This window comes from Piliocolobus tephrosceles, chromosome 9 (genome assembly GCF_002776525.5).
Source record: "Piliocolobus tephrosceles isolate RC106 chromosome 9, ASM277652v3, whole genome shotgun sequence".
Lineage (NCBI taxonomy): Eukaryota > Metazoa > Chordata > Mammalia > Primates > Cercopithecidae > Piliocolobus > Piliocolobus tephrosceles.
Genome location: NC_045442.1, coordinates 41,826,427 through 41,834,047, shown reverse-complemented (window position 1 = coordinate 41,834,047; position 7,621 = coordinate 41,826,427).

Below are 7,621 nucleotides of genomic sequence, written 5' to 3'. Positions count from 1 at the left end.
TCTATACGAGCTCTTAACTAGCCTCACCTCTCACTTTTCTCATGCAATTGATATTCCAGCATCCTTCAGGAGATAAAGAATTGCCTTTCACAAGGACTCTGTCTTCTCACACTCAAGGCCAGCTGAGTCTGCCCACAACCCTTGCTAAAATCCCCACATACCCTGGTTGCTCATCATGCATTTATCTTGTCTCCTTCAGTTACTCCCAAACTTGACTCAAACCAGTTCTCAGGGCCTCTAGTCCCCCCGAAACCCAGTGGTGGATCTAAACAGGCTGCCACTCACTGCTTGAATCAATGAACTCCAAGGGCATTATTGGACCCATTTAATACAAACGTGCCTGGCCTTAGACTGGATGCTGGGAAGACAGTCATGAACAAGACTGACCCCATGGTTCCCGTCCGCACAGGCCAGCAGCCTTAGAGAGAAGGCAACTTAACAAGGAGTCAAATACTGAACTCTCAACTCTGGCCTCATATTAGAAATTATTGGGAATATTCTAAGTTCATTCTGGACTGATCGAATCAAATCTCTGGGAATGAAGCCCAAGCAGCAGTATTTTTTAAATTCTAATGACTAGCTGTCATTAGAATCTTTAAGAGAATGGATTTACAGGCAACCTCCTATTTAATGATACAATCCAAATGATTCCTGGGCAATAGTCCTTAATTGAATCATAAAAATTGAATTTATTTCCTATGAGTATAAGGCTAGGAACTCGGGTACTGAAAACCCATTTCATACCACAAACAACAAAGACAAAAATTTAACCCTGAAAGTAAAAGACAAGAAACCCAAATACATACTTTGAGAAATATCCAGTGGCAGGAATACATTCCTTCCAATATTAGAACGTGGCATAGTCCATGAGACAGGATGAACTACCTTGATGGTAAGAGTCCTAGTGAGTAAGAAGGTATTTACCAACCTATTTCACACACTGGGTTTTGGATTTCTTGGCTTCACTCCATCCCTTAGAGGTTCTATGAAATTTCAACTACATATAGAACCTTCTACCACCCCAGTCATCCCTTGCCCCTATCCTGGGGTGTCACTTCATTTAACAGGACCCAAGGGTATGTGGTGTGATGATGTGACTCAGTCAATGGGCCTCCCAGTACAGAGTGTCACCCCTTCCACACTCTCTCTGGTTGTCACTAAGATTTGAAAAGGCAGCTGCAGGAGATTTTTCTCTAAGCCTTATTTGTGAGTGGGGCAGTGTTAACGTTTTTAACCTTATCTCCATTTGGGCCAAATCAAACCGAATGAGAAAAACACATGGGAAACAGCGTCAGGACGATGAAATTCATAAAACTTACAAATATTTAACCCCCCATTTCCTCATCATTATAGATTTATGTACATAAAACATAGGTTTGCTATGAAAATTAATGGTGATCTTTGGATAAATTGTCTGATCTATAACACTACACAATAGATAATATTTAATATTATTTATTTCAATATCTAAAAAGGAGGGCTGGGCAATGCTGCTTTATGATTTTATGATTTATAGATTTACAAGTTGCCCTACAAAGGAGTTACACCAATTTACGCTCCTACCAGTAGTATATGATAGTACACATTTTTTAGCACCTCCAACAGAGTATCATTCTCAAAAAAAAAAAAAAATTGTCAGCCAGGCATGGCAGCTCACACCTATAATCCCAGCACTATGGGAGGCCAAGGCAGGTGGATCACCTGAGGTCAGGAGTTCGAGACCAGCCTGGACAATGTGGTAAAACCCCGTCTCTACTAAAAATACAAATATTAGCCCAGCGTGGTGGTGGGCACCTGTACTCCCAGCTACTTGGAAGGCTGAGGCAGGAGAATCACTTGAACTTGGGAGGCAGAGGTTTCAGTGAGCCAAGATCACACCATTGCACTCCAGCCTAGGCGACAAGAGTGAGACTCCATCTCAAAACAACAACAATTAACAAAACCATAAATACAAAATAGGCCAAAATTATGACAATAAAGATACTCAACCTTAGAATTAATAAAATTAATGAAGGTTAAAACAACTTGATATCAATTTTATCTGCCAAATTAACAATTTTTTTTTTTTTTTTGATCTGCCTGCCTCGGCCTTCCAAAGTACTGGGATTACAGGCGTGAGCCATTGTACCCGACCGTATTTATGGAATTTTTACATATCAAATTAAAATTTTTTATTTAATTATATCTCTTAGTTTTCATTTTCTTTTATATGTCCTCATCTTGAGATCATGTAAATATTCATCTTTATCATCCCCTAGCTCTATTTTTCTTTAAATATTTGACTCCTAGATCTATTTGGAATTTATTTTTGAATATGAGTGAAGTAAAGATTTGACTGAATTTTAATTTTTCCCTAAATCTTTTGTATTAGAATCACTTATTACATTATTCATTCTTCTCCCATTGATTTGAAATATGATTTTTTATTGTTTCAATCATTTTCACTGTTTCTTCTTACAATAATAACACATATTTTAATTAATTATTATAACTTAATAATATATAAAGGATCCTCCTGCTTCAGCCTCCTGAGTAGCTGGGACTACAGACAGAGCAGCACCTGTAATGCAAATTCAGGGAAGGAGTCTTAACACTGCATCTTGTTTACATGCTACACACTTTTTATGCATGTTGTCCCCTAAAGTAAAACACATTACTTTGGCTAATGCAACCCCTATTGAGATATTTTATTCTATATGATGGAACACTATGCATCCATTACAAATAACCTTCCCTAGGCCAGGCATGGTAGCTCACACCTGTAATCCCAGCACTTTGGGAGGCCAAGGCAGAAAGAAAGCTTGAGGCCAGGAGTTCTGGACCAGCCTGGGCAACATAACCAGACCCTGTCTCTAGCAACAAACAAAAAATTAGTCAGGCATGGTGATGATGCTCTGCCTATAGTACCAGCTACTCAGGAGGCTGAAGCAGGAGGACACTTTGAGGTCAGGAGTTCAAGGCTACAGTGAGCTATGATCGCACTACCATACTCCAGCCTGCAAGACACAGCCAGACCCTGACTCTTTAAAAAAAAGAAAAGAAAAAATACTGGGCACGGTGGCTCACATCTGTAATCCCAGAACTTTGGGAGGCTGAAGTGGGAGGATGGTTTGAGCTCAGGAGTTCAAGACCAGCCTGGGCAACATGGCAAGACCCTATCTCTATTATAAAAAGAAATATAGACCAGGCATGGTGGCTCACATCTGTAATCCCAGGTGTGATTTAAGTCAAATACTTACTTCACTCATATTCTAAAATAAATTCCAAATCGATTTTGGGAGGCCGAGGTGGGCGGATCACTTGAGTCAAAGAGTTAGAGACCAGCCTGGGCAACATGGCAAGACTCCATCTCTACCAAAAAATATAAAAAATTAGTCAGGTGTGGTGGTGTGTGCCTGGGGTCCCAGCTACTCAGAGGGCTGAAGTGAGAGAATTGCTTGAGCCTGGGAGGCAGAGGTTGCAGTAAACCGTGATCATGCCACTGCACTCCAGCCTGAGTGACAGAGGGAGACCCTGTCTCAAAAAGAAAAAAAGAAATATATATATAATATATATTATATAATATATAGTAATACATAGTAAATATATAATATATAGTAATATAATATATATTGATTGTATAACCTTTCCCAAATAAGTTTTTTGTTTGTTTATTTGAGTCTCGCTCTGTCGCCCAGGCTGGAGTGCAGTCGCTTGATCTTGGCTCACTGCAGCCTCCGCCTCCCAGGTTCAAGTGATTCTCCTGCCTCAGCCTCCCGAGTAGCTGGGATTACAGACCTACGTCACCATGCCCAGCTAATTTTTGTATTTTTAGTAGAGACGAGGTTTCACCATGTTGGCCAGGCTGGTCTCAAACTCCCGACCTCAGATGATCCACAGGCCTCGGCCTCCCAAAGTGCTGGGATTACAGACATGAGCCACCGCGCCTAGCGGAAGATATTTATTAACGTAAGAAAATGCTTTGGATATAATGTTAAAAGATTTAGGATAAACAATATGATCCTGCTTTGTTAAAAGCAAAAGCAAATCCCCTGTCTACATGCATAGAAAACAGATTATCCATAAATTAATACACTAAAATGTTAATGGGAAGCTATCTCTAAGTAATGGAACAATGGATGATTTTTACTTTGCTGTATTTTTCAGCATTTTCCAAATTTTCTACAATAAGTATGCGTTACCATTGTAATCAGAACAATCAGGAATCATTATGACTTAAATGGATATTGTAAGGTCTACTCCAGTCCTGGTTAGGGCGGTTGGATTGTCAATTCTGCCCCAAACAAGAGACCACTCTTTCCATGAGAGCAAGGATGGGCATGCAGCCCTGAAAGGGGATGCATTCACCCCTTCAGTTCAGTTCTTTTGATTGGGAGACACTGCCATTAGATGTTAAATGCCAAATAACATCATCTGGAATCACATGGTGACCCTTTGTGTTGCCAGCTGGGAGAGGGGTGTGTGGCGTCACCTCCCACTTGCCCTCTCCAAACCCCACCCACAACGGCTGGGAAGACACAGAGATAGTGTGGCACTTCAGGGTGGTATGCAAATGCAGGCCTCTAATCCTATCAGGAATGCTCGGGGTGTTAATTTGACCATCTTTCACAGCTCATAAATCTACTGAAGCAAAGCCAAGCTGCCAGACACCATCAAGCAAAACTCCTTCTGAGGCTGACAGTTGGAGTAAAGCAGCCGGGATCATGCCACAATGAAGTCCAATAAAGAGCTTTGTATGTGGGGGACTGGAGAGCAGCTTCTCACATTTGGATACAATAGAACAAAACAGTGGGAAATGTGAATGTCTGATTAGTCAGACTGGTGGTCTCCCTGTGCCCCGCCTGCCCACTGAGCCATGGATCCTCATTCATTCACAATTCTTTGCACGCAGATGGATCTATCTTGCTCCCAAACAATCACCTACACAGACTCCCATCGGATTAGTTTGCTTAATCCCTGTGTATAAATACAGATCAACTGTATTCACTTCCATTGGAATCTGCTAGCCTTTTTATATCAAAATCTATTTAACTTCAGTCAAGTCACTCCTGCCTAGATCCATTCTCTCTTTATTCGGTGGTCAGAACAGAAACATTCTTCTCTTTCAGGAACAGAGCATTCCCCCAGAAGAGTTCCCACTGTTGACAAATAGGTGGGGTTTAAAACTATCAACGGAAATCAGTTGCAACCTCTGGATTACGGCTTCATCCAGAGTCCATCTGTTCCTCAAAGCAATCCGTTTAAAAATCAGCTGATTAGGGATTCTAAGTAAAAACATCCTTTGGAGCATCCATTTCAAGAGACATTGAGGCAGACAGATTTTCATCAGTTTCCTCTTTGGTCCACACCTCTTGGAGGGCAAGTTGCAGCAGTTTTCTGCCTCTAGGGACATAAAGCTTCTCTGACCGAATCTGCAGGCTGGCAGGGGTGGGGAGGGGAGTGGTGGTTCCACATGGTCCAAGACTGGAAGTACCAGAAAAACTGAAGAAAGACCCAGTCATTCTGCAGTTCTGTACAGGCAACCAATGACATTCCCACATTGTGAGGAAAGACTCCTGTGTCCTCAGGGCTGACTTACTACATGCCAGGAGCCCAGCACATTTAGGAGTTTCCGAACACAGTGGCAAAAGGAATCAGATAAGATCCTCCACTTACTGACCTTGGGCCTTGAGCAAGTTTCTTTAACCTTGAGCTCTAGCTTCCTCATCTGGAAAATGGATTTAACAATATCTTCTATGTGGGATTATCTGGCTCATAGTACAGGGATGTGATACATGCCAATTGTGACTTTTGATAGCGTAGTTTGAAAAATAACTGTTATTGGTATTATGATTAGTGGTGGTAAATTTCAAAACTAACTACGATTATTGGTATTATTGTTGTTGCTGGTAGTGCATTTGATAAATAACTATGCTGTTGTTATTATTATTGCTGGTAGTGCCACTGTTATCTATTGCTGTCTCCATGTAATGATGAACAGACTTTAAAAGAGCTGAGTAAAGATCATATAAGCCCATTCACTCACCAGGCAGGTGTTTTATTGAACACCTTCTATTTGCCAGGCAATATTCTAGACACTGGGGCTACATCAGTGGAATCCATCCTTGTGAAGTTTACCTTTTAGCTGGGGGGAGACTGACAATAAATATAAGTAAGTAAATTATATTGAATTTAGAATGTGATGAATGTGATTAGTGATATAGGGGAAAATAGAGTAGGGTGGGGAGGATTGGGAGTGAGTTGTGGGAGAAGGGACTGGTGCAGCAGAATTTAACATGAGGTGGTTTAGAAGGCCTCACTGAGAAGGTGGAATCTGAACAGCTGTAAAGGAAGTGGAGGAGTAAGCCATGGGGGTGCTGGGGGAAGAGCATTCTAGCAACAGAACAGCAAGTGCAGAAGCCCTCAGGGGATCCTGCCTGTGTGCTCGGAGAAGGCTGGAGTGGGGTAGAGTGGGAAATGGTGTCACAGATGCAAAGGTGGGTCATCCAGGGTCAAGCTAGGCATTTTTAGAACTTTAGCTTTGTACTCTAATAAGTGAAATGGGGGGAGCCACTGCAGGGTTGTGAGCAAAAGAAGTGACATGGTTTGACTTAAGCTTCAACAGAATCACTCTGGATCCTTAGCTAAAAATAGACTGAGCTCTGGGGAGAAGTAGTGGTGGACAAGGGTGAAAGCAGAGAGACCAGTGGGTTGATGTGAGTGGTTAGAGGAAGGGAGGATGATGACTCCAAGGATTTTGTATTCAACAGCTGGAATGATGAAGAGGCCATCAACTAGGAAAGGGAAGATTGAAGGTAGTGTGGGTTGAGGGGAGAAGATTAGTTTGGTTTTGGCCACAGGTTTGCAGGCTTAAGCTTAAAAGAACCATTAGATATTACCTAACTCATATCTCATCTTTAAACAAATTATATATATAGTTTTTGTTGTTTGTTTTGTTTTTTAAAACAGGATCTCCCGCTGTCACCCAGGCGGAGGTGCAGTGGTGCGATCTTGGCTCACTGCAGCCTCTACCTCCTAGGTTCAAGCAATTCTCGTGCCTCAGTCCCCCAAGCATCTGGGATTACAGGCATGTACTACCATGCCCGGCTAATTTTTGTATTTTTGGTAGAGACAGGATTTCACCATGTTGGCCAGGCTGGTCTTGAACTCCTGGCCTCAAGCGATCCACCCGCCTCGGCCTCCCAAAGTGCTGGGATTACAGGCATAAGCCACCATGCCTGGCCAACAAATTATATTTTTAAATGAGTGCACACAGTATGATGAATACAGAGTGGAAAATTAGCTTTCATTCCATCCCATTGTCTCTGGCCACCCAGATCTCCTCCTCAAACTACTGTACCACTTACTGGCATTTTTTCCCCTAGAGATAGCCTGTGCACACAGATGCCTCTATGTTTACATTTCCTCTATATTTATTTTTACAATGATAACATACTGTACATGCTGTTCTGAACCTTGCTTCTTTTTTCCATGCAATAATCTGTCTTGATAGGTACACATAGGACTGGCCCATTCTTTTCACGATTCCAATTTTCTGGTGCATGAATGCACTGTAATTTACAAAACCAGGCCCCTATTGATGAACAGTTGTGCTATTTTTAATGTTGTATTTTCAAATAAC